At 42.1% G+C, this 23,193-nt stretch overlaps 1 protein-coding gene and 1 long non-coding RNA gene across 9 annotated transcripts in view; one reads left to right on the forward strand and one right to left on the reverse strand.

Annotated features, from left to right (window-relative positions):
- The window catches only part of LOC146870300 (stAR-related lipid transfer protein 3-like), a 545,134-nt gene that overhangs the window by 86,350 nt on the left and 435,591 nt on the right, over positions 1 to 23,193 (forward strand). The window lies entirely within an intron of this gene.
- Positions 1 to 23,193, reverse strand: part of LOC146870301 (uncharacterized) — a 336,625-nt gene that overhangs the window by 1,133 nt on the left and 312,299 nt on the right. For all 5 annotated transcript variants that reach the window (XR_014971941.1, XR_014971942.1, XR_014971927.1 and 2 more), the window contains one exon: positions 6,557 to 6,697. This is a non-coding gene — a long non-coding RNA (uncharacterized LOC146870301). The remainder of the gene's footprint in view (positions 1 to 6,556; positions 6,698 to 23,193) is intronic.

Here is a 23,193-nt window from a genome sequence, read left to right on the forward strand (position 1 = left end):
ACTCTTGTTTCCATATCATCTTCCCTCTTAGTTTCTATATACATGCTTTCCCTCAATTCTTCTAATTCTATTACTTGTGGATCTCTTTCTGGTTACTTTTATCTCTTTTTAACATTTTCTCTGGTTATTTTCTTTTTATTTCTTCTGTATCTACAACACATACACCCTAATCTAAGAACCAATAAAGCAACAATTACACACGTTAATGGAAATAATATCTTACCAAAAATGGTACTAACTATTTTAGCTACAAAATTCTTAATAGCAATCATCTTATTAGCCATTTTAGTCCAGATACTTTCAGCTTCTAATGGTACTAATTCTTCATGCAAATCAGTAATATTTTTGATATAGACTTTTAGATCTTTGCTTTCGTCAGGAATGTAAGTGCAACAATGTTGAACTGTCAGCATTCCACAGACTCCACCCTCTTTTGCCAATAGAATGTCGAGAGCAAGTCGATTTTGCATCGCCATAGCGCGTAATGCAACCATTTCAGTATTTACCAAAAGAAAGCCTCCAGCGGTGCTTGTTGACAAGCGATCTACCACTGTTGACAGCTTCCGAATGCCAAATGCATTCAATTAAATTCCCACTGCTGGAATTAAAGCTCCAAAAATATCTCCTACAATTTCTGTCCATGTTTCTCTTCTATAGCGGGTTAAAGGATTAGTATGTTCAGCATTGTCTACTCTATCCATGTGAAAAATCTTTGGAAAGACCTGGCCAACATAACATGTGCCAAACCAATGGTCGGGCAAACGGTAATAAGCCTTGTTCCCACAAATATAATACACTCCCGGAAAAACAGGATCTGCTCCTCCTCTAAAACCCCATCCGGTTGCAATAAAGTATGTATCATGGCACTCACTAGTCCCTATGAAATAATAATCATACTGGGATCTCTTCCTGGTAATACATAATTTGCCTTTCTGTGGTGCATCTATAGCCATAGTTGGACTGGCTCCATTTTTGAATTATTTTTCTTTCTCAATGTCCCACATTGTTTCAGTCATTTTATGCCCTTCTGCTTTCTTGTGCATGTTCAACCTTCTTCTCTCAACCATGTCTAGAAAAGTTTTCTCTTCTTCTTTCAAACTGCAGGTTAAATTATTTCTAAAAACATGTTCTAATGTTAATTCTCTAGTTTCTATAAAAATCTCACCTAAAGTGTTAGCTTCTTTTGCAGGATTCAGTTCTTTATTCATAGGCAGTTGCCCAAGAATATTATCTATGTTAGACATATTATAATCTAATTTCCCTAATTGATAAAATATACTAATTAACACACTACATGAAATTCCATACGTAGCCGGAAGATGATGATAAGTCACTCCTTCCGAAACAGAAGCAGGTAATTGCATACAGACGTAGCAATCCCTTACATCCATTGTCTTTACGTATTCATACAGCAATTTTGAAAAAAACATTGCTAGAAAAATCGTTAATTGACCTATCCTTATGTATATATACATTGCTACTTCTAGTTGGAACTATCTTCTGTGATCTCTTCCCTATGTTAGTCCTGTTCTCAGTATGTCCTTCTAAAGTGTCTATTGTTACTCTAAAAAAGATCAGGAGAGCAAGCACGCTCCAAAGCAGCATTAATAATCCTGTACAGCAGCAGCACATCTTGCACCATCTTTTCAAGAAGGTACATCTACTTTGATTATTCTCAGTGTTAGCCATCTTGTTAATTTGGCCGTGTCTTTTGACTTAGCCTCTTCTACTCCACTACCGAACTTTAGGGCAGCAAGTACCCAACAGATTATTACAATCTACTAGTTTTAATTTTACTTCTTTTCCTTTCTTCTCCAAATGATTTCTTTGGATTTATTCAATTTGGATTTTCATCACTTTTCACTGTTTCTTCATCATCATCAAACTTTATTAGATCCTGAACATCCGTCTCTTCTCCAATGTCGGACAAGATAACTCTCAGGATTCCCACAGCTTCTTCTTCTTCAACCACTTTCAGTAAAGCCTCCTCTGGACTTCCTTGACTATCTGCCTCTTCTCCTTGTTCAGGCAGTGCCACATACGTCCATTCTGGTGACTTATACTTCTGGTTTGGTTTTCTGATTCTTTTAGTTCCTTCAGATATCTTTGTTTCCTCTTCTTTTGTTGTGTTTTGACTTGACACTTCGTTCACTTGTTCAGCTTTCGAAGAGTTAACTCGTGTCAGTCGATACCTCAGTCTCTTTATCTTGTTGGGCCAAAGATCTCCTTTAGCATTTCTCTTTTGTCTTCCTTCTTTATTGTTTCTTTCTCCAATCCAAGTTCTCTTTCTCAGAACCCGTCCTCCATGTATCTCATTTTCACTTTCATCAGATTCTGTCTCAGTTGCCTCTTGTTCATCAACTGTTTTCTTTTCTCCAACAGCTTCTTTTTCTCCAATAGTCTCCTTTTCCACCACTTGAGATTTCCCTACTTCTGTCCCTCCTCGGGTCTCCGACACGCAATCTTCTTGCTGTCTACTTGTCCCTTCACCTAGCTTGTTGTTGATGTTCCCTACACCTCCTCGGGGTTTTTCCGCAATCTGTCCCTCTTTCTTTTTCTGTCCCTTCTTCTTCAAGGATTATCTCAGGTGGAACCTATCCAATTATCTCATTTGATTCAGGTGTCACTTCTGTTGGAATGTTCTTTTCTTTCTTTCTTTTTGTGTTAGTCACTATCAGTTGGAACTTCAGGCACTTCTTCAGAATCTGGACTCGTCTCAGGAGTTTGCAATGTTCTTTTTAGAACTTCCTCTGGTGGGATGAAAATCTCTCTTGACTCACTTTCCCCACTTTCAGGATTCTTTTTCCTTTTTACTGCCTCACTGTCTGCATCATCACTGGAATCTGATTCTTCAAAGTATTCTTTTCCAGTGCCGTCTCTTGAATTTGGAACTCTCAGTGTGTGACTTGCATGTATCCAATTTTTCACTCCAGCACACTTCACTGCAGTCGTTGTGGTCAGAATGACTTGTCTTGGCCTTCCCCACCTTGGAACCAGGCAATTCCTTCTTCTGTGGACCTTTATTCTTACCCAGTCCCCTGGGCTCAGATCATAGGCTGGTTTCTTTTCGAGTGTGGTGGCGTCTTCTCCAACCTGGTGAAACACAGAATGAACTGCGTCAGCCAGGCCCTTACAGTAATCCAAAATCATGTCATCAGTTAGTCATCAGCTTGTTGACTGGTACAAAGGCATGTCTCATAGCACGTCCCATGATAATTTCATGTGGACTCAAACCTGTTGTTCTGTCTGGAGTAGACCTAATTGTCATCAGGACTAGAGGCAAGACATCAGGCCATTTCATTCCTGTGGCTAGGCACATTTTGCCAATTCTGTTTTTGATGGTACCATTCATTTGTTCAACCACACCAGAAGCTTCTGGTCGGTAAGCACAATGTAGCTTCTGCTGTACACTCAATGCTTCACAGATCAAACCCATGATTTCATTATAAAAATGTCCTCCTCTGTCTGATTCAATGGTCACTGGAAACCCATACCTTGGGATGAATTCTCTTAACAGTAGCTTGGCCACTGTTATCCCATCATTTCTTCTTGTTGGATATGCCTCCACCCGCCTGGAGAACAAACAGACCACCACCAGGACATACCTCAATCTATTGACTTGGGGCATTTCGATGAAATCTATCTGCATTCTTGTGAAGGGTCCTCCCTCCCTGCCTATGGTTCCTAGGCTCACCACTGTTTTCTTTCCAGGATTGAATTGCTGACATATCAGACATCTCTGACAGAGACTCTCTGCTATCAGCCTGAATTTTGGACTGTACCAGGTCTGCTTAAAGGCCCTTATCATAGCATCCCTTCCCAGGTGTCCTTGGCCATGATACATTCTTGCCATTGTTGATATCATGCTATTTGGCATGACTGGTCTTCCATCCCTATAGACCCACACATGGTCTTTTTCCCTTGGTGCACAACCTGCTTTCACCCAATCTTTCATTTCCTCATCTCCTGCCTCCTCCTGCAACTGCTTCACTTCCTCCCATGTTCCCACTGCATTAGTAAACATTAAGGAACAAGAAGACATTTCTCTTTCTTTACTCCGATTAATGGAATGATTATTCCTTGCACAGTATTGTGCTATGTCATTGGCAAATTTGTTCCCAACGGTGACAAAATCATCACCTTGACCATGAGCAGCACATTTTACAACTGCTAGTTCTTTAGGCAGCTGTATCGCCTCTAGCAGCTTTCCAACCACTTCAGCATTCTTTATGGGAGTTCCACTTGAGGTCAGGAAACCTCTTTGTAGCCATAGCTGGCCAAAATCATGGACAACTCCGAAGCCATACTGGCTGTCAGTCATCACAGTTACTCTCACATTTCTTCCAATCTTGCAGGCTTTTTTTAGTGCCACCAATTCTGCCACCTGAGCGGATTTAACTCCTTTCAAAGGTGATGCTTCCACAACTCCTGAAACTGAACCCACCGCATATGCAGCACTCAGTGTTCCTTCATCCGTTCTCAAGCAAGATCCATCCACAAACAACACATGATCACTCTCAGGCAGTGGCAGATCTCTTATGTTTGGTCTTGGTTTTGTACAGTAATCAAGCACATCCAGGCAGTCATGATCAACTTCATCTCTCACTCCCACACTTTCAGCATCAGGCAACAGTGTCGCTGGATTCACATTCACACATCTCTCAAGGCTCACATTTGTTGCACCAAGAATTACTTTCTCATATTTAGTCAGCCGACTATGAGACATGAACTGTGTCCGGCTCCTTGTTAAAAGGATTGCCACATCATGAGGTCCGAATACCTGTACAGGATATCCCATTATAATTCCCTCACTTTGTTCCAGACTTCTGCATGTAGCAGCTACTGCTTTCAGGCAACCTGGTAAACCCACAGCTACTGGGTCAAGTGTTGATGAGAAGTATGCAATTGGCCTTCTCAGACGTCCATGTTTCTGGATTAACACTGAAGGTGCACATCCATTTCTTTCACTACAGTACAGCTCAAATTCCTTTTCGTAATCTGGCATTCCTAGGGCAGGAGCTTCACATAGTCTGTTCTTCAACTCTTTAAATGCTGCCATTTCCTCTGGGTTTAATTCCAATGGGTCTTTCACCTCACTTTTTGTCAATTTAATCAATGGTTTGGCAATCAGGGAAAAGCTACTTATCCACTGACGACAGTAACCGACCATTCCCAGGAACATTCTCACTTCTCTTTGTGTCATTGGGGCTCTCATGCCTCTAATGATTTTAATCCTGTCAATGGTCACTTTTCTCAGGCCTTTCTCAATATTATGTCCCAAATACTGGACTTCTTTCTTGCAGAATTGCAATTTGGCTGAAGATACCTTTAATCCTCCATCTGCCAAGTGATTCAGTAGAGCAATGGTGTCTACTTCACAGGCTTCTCGTGTTTTTGATGCCACAAGCAGGTCATCAATGTATTGGACCAAAACTGAATTTTCAGGCATTGTTAAACTCTCCAGAGATTTCTTCGGCAATTGATTAAAAATCGAAGGGCTCTCTGTGTACCCTTGTGGAATTCGGCACCATGCCAAAATTCGCTCTCCAAATCTAAATGAAAAAATTGGCTGGCTGTCATGATGCAACGGGATCGAAAAGAAAGCATGGCACAAATCAATTACTGTATACCATTCTGCATCATGGGGAATCTGATACAAAATCACTGATGGATTTGGCACAATGGGACAGCATGACACAACAATCTTGTTAATTTTTCTCAAATCCTGTACTATTCTGAACTTTCCATTGGGTTTCTTCAGTCCCATTATTGGTGAATTACATGGACTGCTCAATATTTCTCTTAACACCCCCTGCTGGATCATTTTCTCAATTATGGGTGTTATTCCTTCAATTATTTCAGGTGTCAGTCTGTATTGTGGAATGTTTGGGTAAACCACTCCCTCTTTTACAGTAATTTTTACTGGATCTACATTTCTCATCAGGCCCACATCTTCTCCAGTAAAATCCCAAACTGCTGCTTTCACTGTCTGTTTCAATTCTGGGGGTAATGCATCTGGGTTAAACACAGCATATGTTCCCAAAGCCTCACATTCCCTGTTATCCATAGTCATTCTGTATAAGACATCCTCATCTGGTGTCTCAAAGGTTATTCCATCTGGAGTACAGAAAATAGTGCAATTCATTTTGCACAGCAGGTCCCTGCCTAGCAAGTTCACAGGACTAGTGTCACACACCACAAATCGGTGCATTTCTGAAAATTTCCCTAGTCTAACTCTTAACTGGTTCAGTAAGATGAGTTTTGATCTGTGTGTTGGACACTCCAACTACTTGGATTGCTTCATCCGAGAGAGGAAGATTCTTTATATCAGCTGACCTGACAGTTGATCTCGTAGCTCCTGTGTCAACTAAAAAGTAACACTTTCACCATTGATTTTTCCATCTACAAATGGTCCTGCCTGGTCTATTTCTAGAGTTGCGGCAAGTACGCACTCCTCCTCCTCTCTTCGGCACCGTCAGAATTCTCCCTCAGAATCACTTCCCTCATTCCTTAGCCAATATTGTGACACTGCGCTTGCACGTTGTGGCTTGTTTACCTGCTCTTCATCGTAGAACCCCGAATCTTGGCTGTACTTCTGGGATCCTCTTCTTTGTGGCAAGGGTGGTTTTGGCACCTGATTCTGCTGCTTAACAGCCTTCTGCTGTTGCTGATGCTGACCACACCCCTCACTCTGCACCTGTGAATTCAATGATGGATTGTCATCATTAGTAGACGGTGGATTCTTACACTCGGATTTCCAGTGCCCTAATTTTCCACAGTTGTGGCAGGGGAACCTTTTCTTTGCTTCCTCAAAATTGCCTTTCCCTTTTCCTGTGCCAAACCTGGGTTTATTTCCTGGGTTATTTGCTTGTTCAACCAACTGAGCTTCCTGTCTTTCTGCAACTTTCACCTGTGCCCACATTGCCTTTTCCTTCAGTTTCCTTTGCTTTGCCTCATACGAAAATGAAACAGGTATTTGGGTTTAAAGTAAAAACCCTGCTCCATCAATAGCACTTCATTAAAAAGCATTGTAGTTAATAGAAGGTTTTAAGACTTTAGTTACATTATAAATCATTTGTTGATGCACCATACTCATTTTAGGAATTGTGGTGTGTTCTAAGGTGATTTTAACATGTGAAAAAGCATTTCTGCTGGGATATCATGAATCATGTTTGAGAGAAAACTATTTTCTCATGCTTTTCCCACAGAGGTTTGGAAGGTGATCTATAAGCTAAACTGAGAGTATATTTTCTGTAAATTCACATTATCTTTCTCAGTCATGTGAGAATGAAGTCTGACATTCTCAGTAAAACATGTACATCCAACAAGGGCAGGGACTTTCAGTTGATTCCTTTGTGTTCTACTGCAGCTTCCCAGAATGTTCTAAAGAACAACTAGAGCGCCAACAGTCCTACTCATGACAAGTGTATGGCACACCTGAAACAATCTTGATTGGAAAAAAGTGGTAACTCTTAAAACATTTAATTTAAAAAGGAACAAAATGAGGGGGTTCATTTTGCCATAGAAAGTATGATTAGTGCTACAGAACGAAAAATTAGGGCACATTTTGAGTGACTTCTCAAATCCTCCTCTATTTCATTAAAAGATTCTGACATGAAGATTGAAACATGCACTTTCAATACCAGCAGCAGACATCCCTGGTGAGCAGCAGCTTTACTACCGTGATCTAATTAGCAGCTAGAGTGCTAACATTCTGAATTTAAGGCAAATGTGTGACACATCTGAATGCCTTCTTGATTGAATCAAAGTAATAAACTGAAACTAACCTATTGAGGAGACTGTAGTAAATGCGGAAATTAGGAAACTTCATAACAAATAAGTCTCCCAAGAAGGCCACCGGAGACAAAAGAGCCCAAATGTAGCCCAAATATCACCCAGATGTAGCCCAAGTATAGCCCAATGACAGAATGTCCCAGAGTGTTCTAAAGATCAACTAGAGCGCTAACAGTCTTACTTATGACAAAAGTATAGCACACCTGAAGCCATCTTGATTGGAATAAAGTGGTGAGTGACTTCTCAAATCCTCTTCTATTTCATTAAAAGTTTCTGACATGCAGACTGAAACATGCACTTTCAATACAAGCAGCAGACTTCCCTGGTGAGCAGTAGCTTTACTACAGTGATCTAATGAGCAACTAGCGTGCTAACATTCCGAATTTATGGCAAATGTGTGACACATCTGAATGTCTTCTTGATGGAAACAAAGTAAACAAGCATTGAAAATGCAATATGACTCACCCTTGTTTAAGTTAAAGCAATTCTGTTTGTAATTAGGTGGCTTTTTAGATTTGCTTTTATTAGTTTTTTTCAAACTTTCATGTACATAACATGCATGTGTATGCATATATGTATATGTATGCCTGCATTTATATTTGTATTTATATAGATATGCAGATTATATATATGTTTATATATGTATGTATATATATACATATTCAGTGAAAAAAACATAGGTTTTTACGAGTAAAATGTCCAGCTAACTATAACATGTGTGAAACCTATGGTTTTTTCACTGAATTTCTAAGGTTTTTTAAATGCTAATTCCTAACTATAACGTGTGTGAAACCTATGGTTTTTTCACTGAATTTCTAAGGTTTTTTAAATGCTAATTCCTAACTATAACGTTTGTGAAACCCATGGTTTTTTCAGTGAATTTGCAAGGTTTTTTAAATGCTAATTCCTAACTATAACGTGTGTGAAACCTATGGTTTTTTCAGTTTATTTTTTTCGTTTTTTTAAATGCTAAGTTACTTTACGCCATTCGTGGCGTGCGCGCCCACTTTACGCCACCAAAAGCACAGGGGGTGGGGTCAATGTGGATAGTGGTTTTTTATTTCGATTTTATATTTTTATTATAATTTAATGCAATTTTTTTTTATTTCATTTTTTGTAAGCCTTTTTTTAATAATTTATGTACTATATCCTGCATTATCGAAAGGTTTTTTTTATGCATTTTTTTCCGTGCGCGTACGGTAAGCTGACGCTACGCGCTTGTAAAATACGCGTACGGTAAGCTGACGCTACGCGCTCTGGACGTAATTAGTGCAGCGCGCCTACGTGATACGTGCGTGCCGTACGCGTATACCCGGAAGCAACGTCGCGGTTACGCAGGGGCGTGTAATGCGCATGCGCGATACGTGATACGTGCGTGCCGTACGCGTACACCCGGAAGCAACGTCGCGGTTACGCAGGGGCGTGTAATGCGCATGCGCGAAAGTGACGTAAGCGCTGCGTAAGCGCACCGTAAGCGTCACGTGCGCGCACGGTAGGCCATGTGACTTACAAAGAACACTTTTTATTGGTTGAAATTACTTTCACTTCCAGAAACTTCCCACACCACACCCATTCCCCTCTTTACTGCTTGAAAGAACACTTTTCATTGGTTGATACTACTTTCAGTTCCAGATTCTTCCCACACCACACCCATTCCCCTCATTTCTGCTTGTGATTCTCTAGGAGCAGGAGCTGGATTGACATTGGGATACAATGGCAGAACAGCAGGGCTCTTCTGAGAGTGAGGCCAGCAGCACCACCATGATCCAGAGAAGGAGGAAACAAAAGACTTCTTTTGTATGGGAGTATTTCACTTTTCCAGAGGGGGAGAAAAAGGTCAATGCTCCAAAGGTCACTTGCATACTTTGTGATCGTGTTTTATCAAGAGGAAATCCAAGTAGGAAATATTCCTTTGGAAATCACTCTATGATGAGACCCCTTCAGGACAAACACCCAAGGACCTTTGCTCGACATACTGGAGAAAACTCTTCAGTAAGTCACCAGAGCCCAGCCTCAGATGCTCAGCCGAGTACATCATCGGCAGCTCAGCTGAGCCCTTCCTCTGTTGTTGGAGCATCACCTTCTTCTTTTCCTTTGGACAACAACCCTCGATTTGCGAGTGTTGAAATGAGGTGTACAAAATGTGGTGGTCTTATTGTTTTTGGGGAGGTCAGTCTTCCCCTTATTAACAATAAGATAGACCAGCATGTTTGTAGACGCTCATAATACTCCCATTCTTTCTTTCCTCCATCCCTGTATGAACCCAACGGCTCTTATAAGAGCCAACCTTACCTCACAATTTTTTTTATTTTTTTTAAAGCTTCCCTTTTCGCAAAATTTTTTTTTCCGTGCGCGCACGGTACGCGTAATTCCGCAGGTCGCCGTGCGCGTACGCTACGCGCATACTGCGATTTTTCGAAAAATAATTTTTTTTTATTTTTGCCCTTGAGGGTCCTTCTGGGACCCCCTGACCAAGGCTAGGGGGTCAGGAACTGTCGAGCCTGCCCCCTTTTCACATTATCCACCTTTTTTATTCACCCCCCTGACAGTTCGAGAGAGAAAATGGCGGCCGCCGCTTCCTGGTTTCGACCGATTCGAATGTTTACTAAGATCTAACAGCCAATCAGAATCACGCTCGCGCACGCCACCGTAAGCTTACCGTAAGCTTACCGTAAGCTTACCGTAAGCGCACGGTAAGCGCACCGTAAGCTTCCACAGATATATATATTGATTTAAAGGCTATTTTCTCAGGATCTACTGAACAGATTTACACCAAACCTACAAAAGGCACTTCCTTGACCTGAGGACTACCTCTCTGCCAAATTTCTAGTAATTCTGTTCAGCCGTTCGGGCTGTAGCTCGTTCTAAAGGTCCTATGGAAAAATGCATGGGAAAAACGCGTTTTTGGACCCCCCTTTTATCTCAGCCCCCGCTTGACGAATCCCCCCGAGACTTTCAGGGTAGGAGCGGAGCGTAGCGCCCCACCTATTTTGAGAAATTCGCGAGGATTCGTCGACCGGCGCCAAAGTTATTCAAAATAGAATGTTGAGGTTTTCCTATGGAAAAGGGGTCCTAACTATAACTACCTACTGGCGACCGCCAGTAGGTAATATATGTACCAAGTTCTTAACCTGAGAGACTATCAGGCTAAGAAAAGATCGCACTCACTCGTGGTTTTATAGGAAAACAGCTTTATTTTCCTTGCCAAACCCTGGATTGGCAAGGAAAATAAAGCCGTTTTCATGAAAAACCACGAGTGAGTTCGATCTTTTCTTAGCCTGAGAAACTGAGAGACTAAAAACTTGGTACATATATATCGGCTGGATCCTGCCGAATAGATTCGCACCGCGCTAGAATACGAGCGCCTACGTCGAAAGGGGATCCGACTTGGACTCAGCATATAAATATATATATACACATACATATATATAAATGCATATGCATATACATGCATATATATATGTGCATGTGTGTGCGTGTATAGAGAGGTAGATAGAGGTAGAGAGGTAGAGGTGTAGAGAGTAGAGAGTGAGCAGTAGAGAGTAGTAGAGAGCGAGTAGTAGAGATGGAGTAGAAGAGAGTGAGTAGAAGAGAGTGAGTAGTAGAGAGTGAGTAGTAGAGAGTGAGTAGAAGAGAGTGAGTAGAAGAGAGTGAGTAGAAGAGAGTGAGTAGAAGAGAGTGAGTAGAAGAGAGTGAGTAGTAGAGAGTGAGTAGTAGAGAGTGAGTAGTAGAGAGTGAGTAGTAGAGAGTGAGTAGAAGAGAGTGAGTAGTAGAGAGTAGTAGAGTGAGTAGTAGAGAGGGAATAGTAGAGAGAGTAGTAGGGAGTAGTAGAGTAGTAGAGAGTGAGTAGTAGAAAGAGAGTAGTAGGGAGTAGTAGAGTAGTAGAGAGTAGTGGAGAAGTAGAGAGTGAGTAATAGAGAGTGAATAGTAGAGTGAGTAGTAGGAAGTAGTAGAGAGTGAGTAGTAGAGAGCGAGTAGTAGAGACCAAGTAGTAGAGAGTGTGTAGTAGAGAGTGAGTAGTAGAGTGAGTAGTAGAGAGTAGTAGAGAGCGAGTAGTAGAGGGTGAGTAGTGGAGAGTGAGTAGTAGAGAGTAGTAGAGAGTGAGTAGTATGAGTAGTAGAGAGTAGTAGAGAGTGAGTAGTAGAGAGTGAGTAGTAGAGAGTGAGTAGTAGAGAGTGAGTAGTAGAGAGTGAGTAGTAGAGAGTGAGTGGTAGAGAGTGAGTGGTAGAGAGTGAGTGGTAGAGAGTGAGTAGTAGAGTGAGTAGTAGAGAGTAGTAGAGTGAGTAGTAGGGAGTGAGTAGTCGAGAGAGAGTAGTAGAGAGTGAGTAGTAGAGAGAGTAGTAGAGTAGTAGAGAGGGAGTAGTAGAGAGAAGTAGAGAGTAGTAGAGTAGTAGAGAGTGAGGTGTATAGAGTGAGTAGTAGAGAGTACTAGAGAGCGAGTAGTGGAGAGTGAGTAGTGGAGAGTGAGTAGTGGAGAGTGAGTAGTGGAGAGTGAGTAGTGGAGAGTGAGTAGTGGAGAGTGAGTAGTGGAGAGTGAGTAGTAGAGAATATTAGAGAGTGAGTAGTAGAGAGCAAGTAGTAGAGAGTGAGTAGTAGAGATGGTAGTAGAGAGCAGTAGAGTAGTAGAGTGAGTAGTAGAGAGTGAGTAGTAGAGCGTGAGTAGTGGAGCATGAGTAGTGGAGCATGAGTAGTAGAGAGTAGGAGAGAGTGAGTAGGAGAGAGTGAGTAGGAGAGAGTGAGTAGGAGAGAGTGAGTAGGAGAGAGTGAGTAGTAGAGAGTGAGTAGTAGAGAGTGAGTAGAAGAGAGTGAGTAGTAGAGAGTAGTAGAGTGAGTAGTAGAGAGGGAAGAGTAGTAGAGAGTAGTAGAGAGTGAGTAGTAGAGAGTGAGTAGTAGTGAGTAGTAGCGATTGAGTAGTAGAGAGTGAGAAGTTTAATTTAAAAGGAACACAATGAGGGGTTCATTTTGCCATAGAAATTATGATTAGTGCTGAAAAAAGAAAAATTAGGGCACATTTTGAGGGACTTCTCAAATCCTGTTCTATTTCATTAAAAAATTCTGACATACAGACTGAAACATGCACTTTCAATACCAGCAGCAGACTTCCCTGGTGAGCAGTAGCTTTACTACAGTGATCTAATAAGCAACTAGAGTGCTAACATTCAGAATTCATGGCAAATGTGTGACACATCTGAATGCCTTCTTGGTGGTATCAAAGTAAAAACTGAAAATATTTCCTACTGAGGAGACTGTAGTAAATGAGGAAACTTCATAACAAATAAGTCTCCCAAGATGGCCACCAGAAACGAAAGAGCCCAAATGTAGCACAAATATCGCCCAAGTATAGCCCAATGACAGAATGTCCCAGAGTGTTCTAAAGATCAACTAGAGCGCTAACAGTCTTACTTATGACAAAAGTATGGCACACCTGATGAAATCTTGATTGGAATAAAGTGGTAACACTTAAAACATTTAATTTGCAAAGTAACAAAATGAGGGGGTTCATTTTGCCATAGAAATTATGATTGGTGCTGCAGAAAGAAAAATTAGGGCACATTTTGACTTCTCAAATCCTCTTCTATTTCATTAAAGAATTCTGACATGCAGACTGGAACATGCACTTTGAATACCAGCAACAGACTTCCCTGGTGAGCAGTAGCTTTACTACAGTGATCTAATGAGCTACTAGAGTGCTACCATTCAGAATTTATGGCAAATGTGTGACACATCTGAATGCCTTCTTGATGGAACCAAAGTAAACAAGCATTGAAAATGCAATAGGTCTCGCCCTCGTTTAAGTTAAAGCAATTCTGTTTGCAATTAGGTGGCTTTTTAGCTTTGGTTGCAATAGTGTTTTTCAAACTTCCATATACATAACATGCATATGTATGCATATATGTATATGTATGCATGCATTTATATTTGTATTTATATAGATATACAGATTATACATATGTTTATATATGTGTGTGTATATATATATATATATTCACTGAAAAAACCATAGGTTTCAGGGGTGTTATAGTTAGCTGGACTTTTCACTTGTACAAAACCATTGAAATTCCCCCGTTATAGTTAGTTCAGCTAACTATAACTCGCGCGCCCGCAATGCACTGCTGATGACGTCACATATTACATCACTCATGACATGGTCAGTGACATCACTCATGACATCACTGATGACATCTCAAATGACATCACTGATGACATCACTGATGACATCATCCAGTGAATGTGTGTTATTCTGAAAATTAAATATGTTTTATATATGTATATCTCAAGGTCGATGGAAGAATAAATGGGTATATAAGTGTCTAAATGGATGATTTGTTTTTGAAAAATTGATTGTGTAACTGACTGATTAAGTGTATCATAGTGAATACATGGCTTAGTGAGTAATGTTTAAATATGTAAATATCTGTATCAGTCTCTCACTTTGTGTATAAGTGGCTGCATGGGTTGGTGAGTAGCTACATGGGTGTCTATATAGGTTATTAGTTGGTTTTTTGAGTATCAGTCTGAGTGTCTGCATGGTTCGGTGGGGGTATTACGTAGTGCATAGGTGCATGAATGAGTGACTCACTGTTTGTATGTGTTGAACACAGTATGTGTGCAGTACTGTATGGGTGGATGAGTGTGTGTATGGGTGTGTTAGTGAGTGAATGACTGTCTCAATAGTGTCTTTATGAGTAACTACATATGTTTTAAACTAGTATATGTGACTATTGGTGTATATATGTGAGTATATGTGAGAGTGAGAGATTGAAAGAGTTCCTGTATGAATAAGTATGTGTTTCTATAAGTGATTGTTTAAAAGACTAAGTATGTGTAAGTTTCCGTAGAAGTAAGTGTGGTGGTGTGTGTATAACTGTATATGCAAGTAAATGTATGTTTGATTCTTTATTAGCATGAGTGACTATGTGTGTGAGTAACTATGGATGAGTGGCATTGTGTAACAGGATGTATAGGTGTATGAGTACATATGATGAGTGAGTACATGTATGAGTGACTGTATTGGACTGTTGGTGAATGAGTGGATGTGTATGTGGATCTTAGAATTACTGAAGAGGTTGTTGTAACTGGTATTGGTATGTCCATTGTTTTGAAAATGTTAGTCTCTATTTTTGAATGTGTGTATCAAAGGTTATATTAGGGTGAGAGGAGGTCTGCCACTCTATCACAAGGATGATGTCATCAGTGATGTCATCAGTGATGTCATTTGAGATGTCATCAGTGATGTCATGAGTGATGTCACTGACCATGTCATGAGTGATGTAATATGTGACGTCATCAGCAGTGCATTGCGGGCGCGCGAGTTATAGTTAGCTGAACTAACTATAACGGGGGAATTTCAATGGTTTTGTACAAGTGAAAAGTCCAGCTAACTATAACACCCCTGAAACCTATGGTTTTTTCAGTGAATTTCTGAGGTTTTTTAAATGCTAATTCCTAACTATAACGTGCCTGAAACCTATGTTTTTTTCTGTTAATTTCAAAGGTTTTTTAAATGCTAATTTCTAACTATGCCTACAGAGATAGGACATGTGAAGAAAGAAGAAAAAATGCACAGAAAGAAACAAAAGAAGTGCAGAAAGAAGCAACAGAAGTCCTCAAATACGAAGATAAGTGCAGGAAGAAGGATAACGTGCAGAAAGAACAAAAAGAAGAGCAGAAAGAAGCCTTGTTGCAAAATCATCCTGTACCCTCAACTTTTTCAGACGGATACTGGTGGTAACTGAGTCTGACTAACCAGTCCTAGAGCCAGTGCTATGTTAAAAGACACTTAGAATACAGTGAAAACACCTACATACACTAGGGAACATTATGCGTTGGGGTCCCCCTGTGATTAGCCTTACCTCCTCTATAAGCCCCTAGTATATAATAGGGCATGGGGATTAAAACTACCTCTTAAAACAGGCCACAGGGCGTTTTTGCACACGTTAACTCAGGCCCCGTCCCCTCCTTTCACCATTGTGTAAACACGCCCTGTGTCCGTTTTTAGTTGGGAGATTAAGTTCAATTGAGTCCTGAGGGTCCCTAGGGTCCAACTAGCCCACTAGGTACCTCCAGTAAGTGCCACAGAGCTGCGTTGCAGAGAGGTGTAAAAAGTGGCACGGCCTGGACCACCTCTCTGCAATGCAGCTCAGTGGCGCTTACTGGAAGCACTTGGTGGGCTAGTTAGCCCCCAGGGGCCCTCAGTATTGAAGGGAAATTATATCCCCAATTTAAAACGTGCCATGGTGCGTGTTTGCACACGTCACCTCAGGCCCCGTCCCCTCCCTTCACCACTGTGTAAACGCGCCCTGTGGCTGTTCTAAGTTGAGAGATTAAGTCCCCTTGAATCCTAAGGGTCCCTAGGGTCACACTAGACCACTAGGTACCTCCAGTAAGCGCCACAGAGCTGCGTTGCAGAGAGGTGTAAAAAGGGGCTTGGCCTCAGAACACCTGTCTGCAGCGCAGCTCCCTGGCGCATACTGGAGATGCCTGTTGGGGGCGCGTTTGCAGAGTGCTGCATGGAGGGGGCATGGCCTCCGGCACGATGCCAGTCTTTTATTTATTTTATTTTTTTAAGAAGGGGGGCTGTGTGGTTCCCCTTCTCATTCTAATTTATTGGCCCTGATGACCCCATCCCCCAGGGCCTGTCTCCTAATTATATTTTTTTGACCCCAATCCCCAGGGCCGGCCACTGTTTTTTATTATTTTTAAAAAATATATATTTATAGACACACCTAGGACATGCTGGACAAACCGTACGTACCTATCACCATGACGATTTGCGTGATATTCATTAAAAGGCGACTATGCATGCAATTAATCCACGTGGAATGTATTTACACCACTAGTGAAGCTCTGACATGTCTGATGCTCTACCGTGCCTAATCCCGGTAGACACCCTTGTCGTTTATTTATACAAACATGGGTAGCTATTGACGGGCACATTTAATACACATGCACACCAAGCCATTCAAAGGGGATTCGACAAAAATTCGACAAACTATGCAAGAAACCCCCCTCACAGTTAATAAAACACACATCCACTGCCGGATGTGTAATACTTTTTATTTTACTCTCTGGAAAGGGGACGAACATCACTTGCGAGTCACAGCGCGCTCCTGACAGAGCCCAATGCTGTGTTACACCCACCATTGCCTGCCGAGTGCCACACACCTCTGTATTGTATTCCACTAGCTAGTGCATATGCTATGACACTCTCTAGCCCATGTGCACTGTAACACCACCCCGTGAAAATGTCATGCCACACTTGTCTTCGCACGGGTTATATTGCCCCATCTAACGTGCCTTCCTCGATGCCTATGTTATAACGCACAGTGCTATGCCATACATATTACAATTTGGGATCCATATCTTTGTCACAGTGCATATGCAACGTTACACTCCCCAGCACATATTTTATATTACAACTTTAGAGACTAGTTAGGTTACACAACACTGCCCTGTGCATATTACACTCCAAGGCGCATATCGCATAGCACACGCTAGTGCCTGTGCTATCTCGCGCTCTCCAATGAATCTGTCATTGCGCACAATGTATTGCATATTATATTTCACGCCTCGTTCATCTTATATCACACTTTTTGGTGCATAGTTTATACCATACACTATATCTAGTTTTCATTTTCAATCGTGCTCTCAGGACTATGTTCTATATAACACTGTGTTCACCTACCCTTTTCACGGGCATTACATTTTGCGATAGGGGGTGGAGGGTCAGGGGGTGTTTTTGCCAAGTGAGCCCGGAGTCACAGTCACTAACGTCTTCTTCTTCCTGAATAAAAGTGAGATTATGCTGCATACTTGTTCATATTTTAAGTAGTTTGCACAGACAAAATGTTTTTAAAACAATAAAGTTTCTAATACCCGCCTTCTCTGAACAGTTAGCTTGCTGCCCCATCCCCCTCCTCCCTATCCTCTGTTGTGTGAATCCATGGACTAGCCTCCTCCCTCCTGCCATGCATGGTCTGATGTGCTGCCACTGCCCTCAATTTAGTATGATGTACCAGTCCACTCCTCCTGCCCTCCATTGCCCAATTCTATGCCCCATCATTGACCTCCTGCTTAAACTCTGTGCTTAGCTTGCTGCCCCTATTCTCCTTCCCCCTGCCCTCCGATGTCTTTGTGCATGCCCCTGCTCCATCCTTTTTGCCCACCATGTCCCATGCACCTGCCACTCCTATCTACTCTGAGTGTTCTGTTGAGCTGCCACTCCCCTCCCACCTGCCTAGCATTGTCAGATGACTGTAACCTGTCCCTGCCACCTCCACCCTGCCTGTCCACATGCCATGCCTCTATCCTCTTCCTCCTGTCCTACATGGTCCATTGTACTGCCACACCCTTCTGCCCTCCCTGGTCTGTTGTGCTGCAACTGCTCCTCCTGCCTGCCCCGTGTGGTCTGTTGTGAGGCCCCTTCCCCTGAACTTTCTTGTCTGTGCACAGGTCCTGACCCTCCCTTCTATCCTCCATCGTCCTTTGTGCATGCCCCTGCACCCTCCTTCTTGCCCATCATAGCCATTGTGCTGCCACTAACCCTCCCACTTGCCATGCATGGTCTTCTGTGCTGCCATGGCCCCTCCCACCTTCCCTGTGTGGTCAGTTAGCTGCCCCTGACCCCCTCCCACCTTCCCTCCATGGTCTGTGTGTATGCCATCACAGTCTCACTGTTGCTCTACATGTTGTGTCTTGCTTCTAGTGCCCATCCTGCCTGACCTCCATGGCCATCTTGCTGCTCCTGCCCTGCCCCCTTGCCCCCAGCCCTCTGTTTACATGTGCAGACCCCTACTCCCTCCCTCCTGGCTTGTCTGTTCCATTGTAATGCCCCTGATCCGTCCCTCCTGCCCTTTATGGTCTGTTATGCTGCAGCCTTCTCTCCTGTCTGTCCATTATGGTCAGCTAGCTACCATTGCCTCTTGCCCCTCTGTTCTCTGTTGTCCATGTGCATGGTCCTGTCCCCTCCCTCTTGCTTTCTATGGATTGTTGTGCTGCACTCCCGTCCTGCATGCCCTGTGTGGTGTATTGTGCTGCTGCAAACCCTGATGCCTGCCCTGCAGGGTCAGTTTGGTGCACCTCTCCATGTCTCTCCTGTCCTCTGTTATCCAAGTCCATGTCCCTATCCCATTTCCTTCCATGATCCAATGTACCATACTTGCGAACATTTTGAACTTGGTAAGAGGGAGATTTTGAAAAAAAACTGGGGTATTGATTTTCCCCTTTGAGTTACATTGAAAAAGAGGATATTGGAGACAGGAGACAGATCAAATAAAGCCCATTTGAGCTTAAAAACATTGGACGTTTCCTGGCTGAATCGGGTCTGTTGGCATGTATGGTTGTACTACCATTGCCTCTTCCTTCTGCCCACAATGGTCTATTACATTGCCACAGCCTTGAAGGAGGGTAGATTTTGTATCACAGGGGGCCCCTGGCCCGTTCTGTCCACACCTGAAGTATGAGACCCTTGTCCTTGCCCTGCCAGCCGCATTTGTAGGCCGTATTAAATTGACCAGCGGGTCCTGTGTTGCTATATAATTATCCTGAGACATCCTTACCACTCAGCCAGCATAAAACCCCTGTGTAGGCCCTTCTGTTCAATATGTAGGCCTCTTTGTTAAATTGACCATAGCTCTGCAATTTTAGTGTATAGCAGTCTGAAGGCAGGTCTGCGAGGCCTTCTGCTCCAAACTAGTAGCCCCCACCCTACCCGAGTGCACCGTGCTCGGTATCAAAGTTCAACATCCCCCTGAAGCTGTCGACATACAGTAGGCTGCATCCTGGACTGGTACTTGCTTCCTGGGCAGGTTTCCCGCTTTTAAGGAAGTGGCAACCGCAGAGCGTCAAGTTAGGAGAACTGAGGAGATTTTATACATGAATATATTGAATTCCTGTACAATACCCATTATTTTCTGCTTGCTCTATGGAACTTACGATAAGCGATTGGCCTGAGAGACTGACCTTTTCACCCAGTCCATTGTCAGCATTAAGTGGGTAAATGACGAAATGTCTGGTAAAATCTGCAGACGAAGCTTTTGGGTAGCATACGTAGGTAGATGTAGCATGCAAAGGAGCCCACAAAATGATATAAAAAGGGAGCACCCACAGATATCGACGGACAACCTCGCCGTCTGTATGTAGGTTAACAGGCTGTGCAGGTTTTCCCCAAGAACTGGGAGCTCTTGTCTTCCTTTGCTTAAAATGTCTTGCTCGGCTTTGCTTGAAGTATCTTATTCTATTTTACCTATATGAAATGTCATGTTATGTTTAACCATTGTTCTCTTTACTTTTGCATTTAAAAGATGTTGTATTGTAATTGCAGGAATGCTTGCTCTAAGAGTAAATGTGAGTGTCCCTAGGTAACATTTTCCTTGGTGTAACTTGTTTCTCATGATGCATTTATAGATGTGTTTTCTCTCTCTCTCTGTCAGTACATTAATTGAGATACAGAGAATATCATGACAGCTGTATGATTATCTGGATTCTGTATTTTGTACTTTAGGTCTCTATTCTGCGGTTTCTTTGAAGTTGCATCTTCTCATTAAACTGCCATTGTATTCTGCCTCCAATTCCATGTCTCATATGTCTGTTTTCTTCATTTTTGGAGCAAGCGTTCCTAGGCACCCCGGCTCAAATTAAGGTGCCCCTTTTGTCCCTGACTCACTCTCCTGCTCAGTTCTGTGGTGGCTCCCGGGGCTCTGGGGACCGCCCCTAGCTTCCTTGACCCGTAATAGATCTTCCCTCCAACAGCCTCTCTTGCAAGTCCTGTATTGTTGGTTTGTTGCCCCTGCCCCCCTTTCCACTGCCCTCCATAGTCTGTTGTGCTTCCACGGCCCTTCCTGCCTGCTCAGTGTGGTTAAATTGTTGCCTTTGCACCCTCCTACCTGCCTTCAATTTTCAGAGTCCGTGCCCCTGGCCTCTGCCTCTCAACAGTATCCTAATGAACAACTAGATTGCTAACATTCTATATTTATTACAAAAGTGTGGAGCGCCTGACATCATCTTGATGTAATCAAAACTGTAATACCTAGAGCATTCCTTTAGAAATTACATATATGAGAGGGTCTTATTGGCATCAAAATTATGGTTAGTGCTCTAAAAGACTAAAATAAGGACATATTTTCTGAGTTTTCAAATAGCGACAAAGCACTTTTAAATTATTTGTTATCTTTATGTTTTTTTATCTAGTTGATAACTTGATTAAATGTTGCACATAGGGGAGAGGATGTGGTGTTACTTCCAGAACTGCAGACTTTGCAACTGGGGAACCAGGTTGAAGTTTCTGCTTCAGCTCGACATTCTGTGATTCTGGTCAAATCACTTAGTCTCCCCATGTCTACAACCAAAATGAATTTGTTCTTGTGTGATGTAACCAATGCTCATGTAAAGCACTCCAATACCTGACAAGTCTGCACTATATAACACTGCAAAAACACAAAATAATAAGCGTTTTGCACACTTCTGTCATTGGGCTATATTTGGGCTATATCTGGGTGATTTTGGGCTACATTTGGGCTCTTTTGTCTCCGGTGGCCATCTTGGGAGATTTATTTGTTATGAAGTTTCCTAATTTCCTCATGTACTGCAGTCTCCTCAGTCGGAAATGCTTTCAGTTTTTTACTTTGATTCCATCATGAAGGTATTCAGATATGTCACACATTTGCCATGAATTCTGAATGTTAGCACTCTAGTTGCTCATTAGATCACTGTAGTAAAACTACTGCTCACCATGGAAGTCTGCTCCTGGTATTAAAAGTGCATGTTTCAGTCTGCATGTCAGAATTTTTTAATGAAATAGAAGAGGATTTGAGAAGTCACTCAAAATGTGCCCTCATTTTCTTTCTTCAGCATTAATCATAATTTCTATGGCAAAATGAACCCCCTCATTGTGTTCCTTTTTAAATTAAATGTTTTAAGTGTTACCAGTTTATTCCAATCAAGATGGCTTCAGGTGTGCCATGCTTTTGTCATAATGAAGACAGTAAGTGCTCTAGTTGTTTTTAAGAACATTCTTGGACATTCTGTCATTGGGCTATACTTGGGCTACATCTGGGTGATATTTGGGCTACATTTGGGCTCTTTTCTCTCTGGTGGCCATCTTGGGAGACTTATTTGTTATGAAGTTTCCTAATTTCCTCATTTACTGCAGTCTCCTCAGTAGGAAATACTTTCAGTTTTTTACTTTGATTCCATCAAGAAGGCATTCAAATGTGTCACACATTTGCCATAAAATCAGAATGTTAGCACTCTTTTTGCTCATTAGATCACTGTAGTAAAGCTACTGCTCACCAGGGAAAACTGCTGCTGGTATTGAAAGTGCATGTTTCAGTCTGCATGCCAGGATTTGAGAAGTCACTCAAAATGTGCCCTAATTTTTCTTTATGCAGCACTAATCATACTTTTTATGGAAAAATGAACCACCTCATTTTGTTCCTTTTTAAATTAAATGTTTTAAGAGTTACCACTTTAATCCAAGCAAGATGGCTTCAGGTGTGCCATACATTTATCATAAGTAGGACGGTTAGCGCTCTAGTAGTTCTTTGGAACACTCTGGAAAGCTGCAGTAGAACACAAAGGAATCAACTGACAGTCTCTGCCCTTGTTGGATGTACATGTTTTACTGAGAATGTCAGACTTCATTCTCACATGACTGAGAAAGATAATGTGAATTTACAGAAAATAAGCTCTCAGTTTAGCTTATAGATCACCTTCCAAACCTCTGTGGTAAAAGCATGAGAAAATATTTTTCTCTCAATCATGATATCCCAGCAGAAGGCTTTTTCACATGGTGAAATCACCTTAGAACATACCACAATTCCTAAAATGAGTATGGTACCATCAACAAATGATTTATAATGTAACTAAAGTCTTAAAATCTTCTATTAACTGCAATGCTTTTTAATGAGGTGCTATCATGTATATTGGTCCCAAGATGGCTGCCAACACTTCTTGGATGAAGTGCTGACAGCCAATCAGATCTCAGGATGAGATGTGTGGTTAAGCTCCGCCCACATATATATATTGATTTAAATGCTATTTTCTCAGGAACTACTGAACAGATTTACACCAGACCTACAAAAGGCACTTCCTTGACCTGAGGACTACCTCTCTGCCAAATTTCAAGTAACTCTGTTCAGCCGTTCGGGCTGTAGCTGTGTCTAAAGGTCCTATGGAAAAATGCATGGGAAAAACGCGTTTTGGGACCCCCCTTTTTTCTCAGCCCCCGCTTGACGAATCCCCCCGAGACTTTCAGGGTAGGAGCGGAGCGTAGCGCCCCACCTATTTTGAAACTTTCGCGAGGATTCATCGACCGGCGCCAAAGTTATTCCAAATAGAATGTTGCGGATTTCCTATGGAAACAGGGTCCTAACTATAACTATCTACTGGCGACCGCCAGTA

The sequence above is a fragment of the Triturus cristatus genome, chromosome 1_1 (assembly GCF_964204655.1).
Source record: "Triturus cristatus chromosome 1_1, aTriCri1.1, whole genome shotgun sequence".
NCBI lineage: Eukaryota > Metazoa > Chordata > Amphibia > Caudata > Salamandridae > Triturus > Triturus cristatus.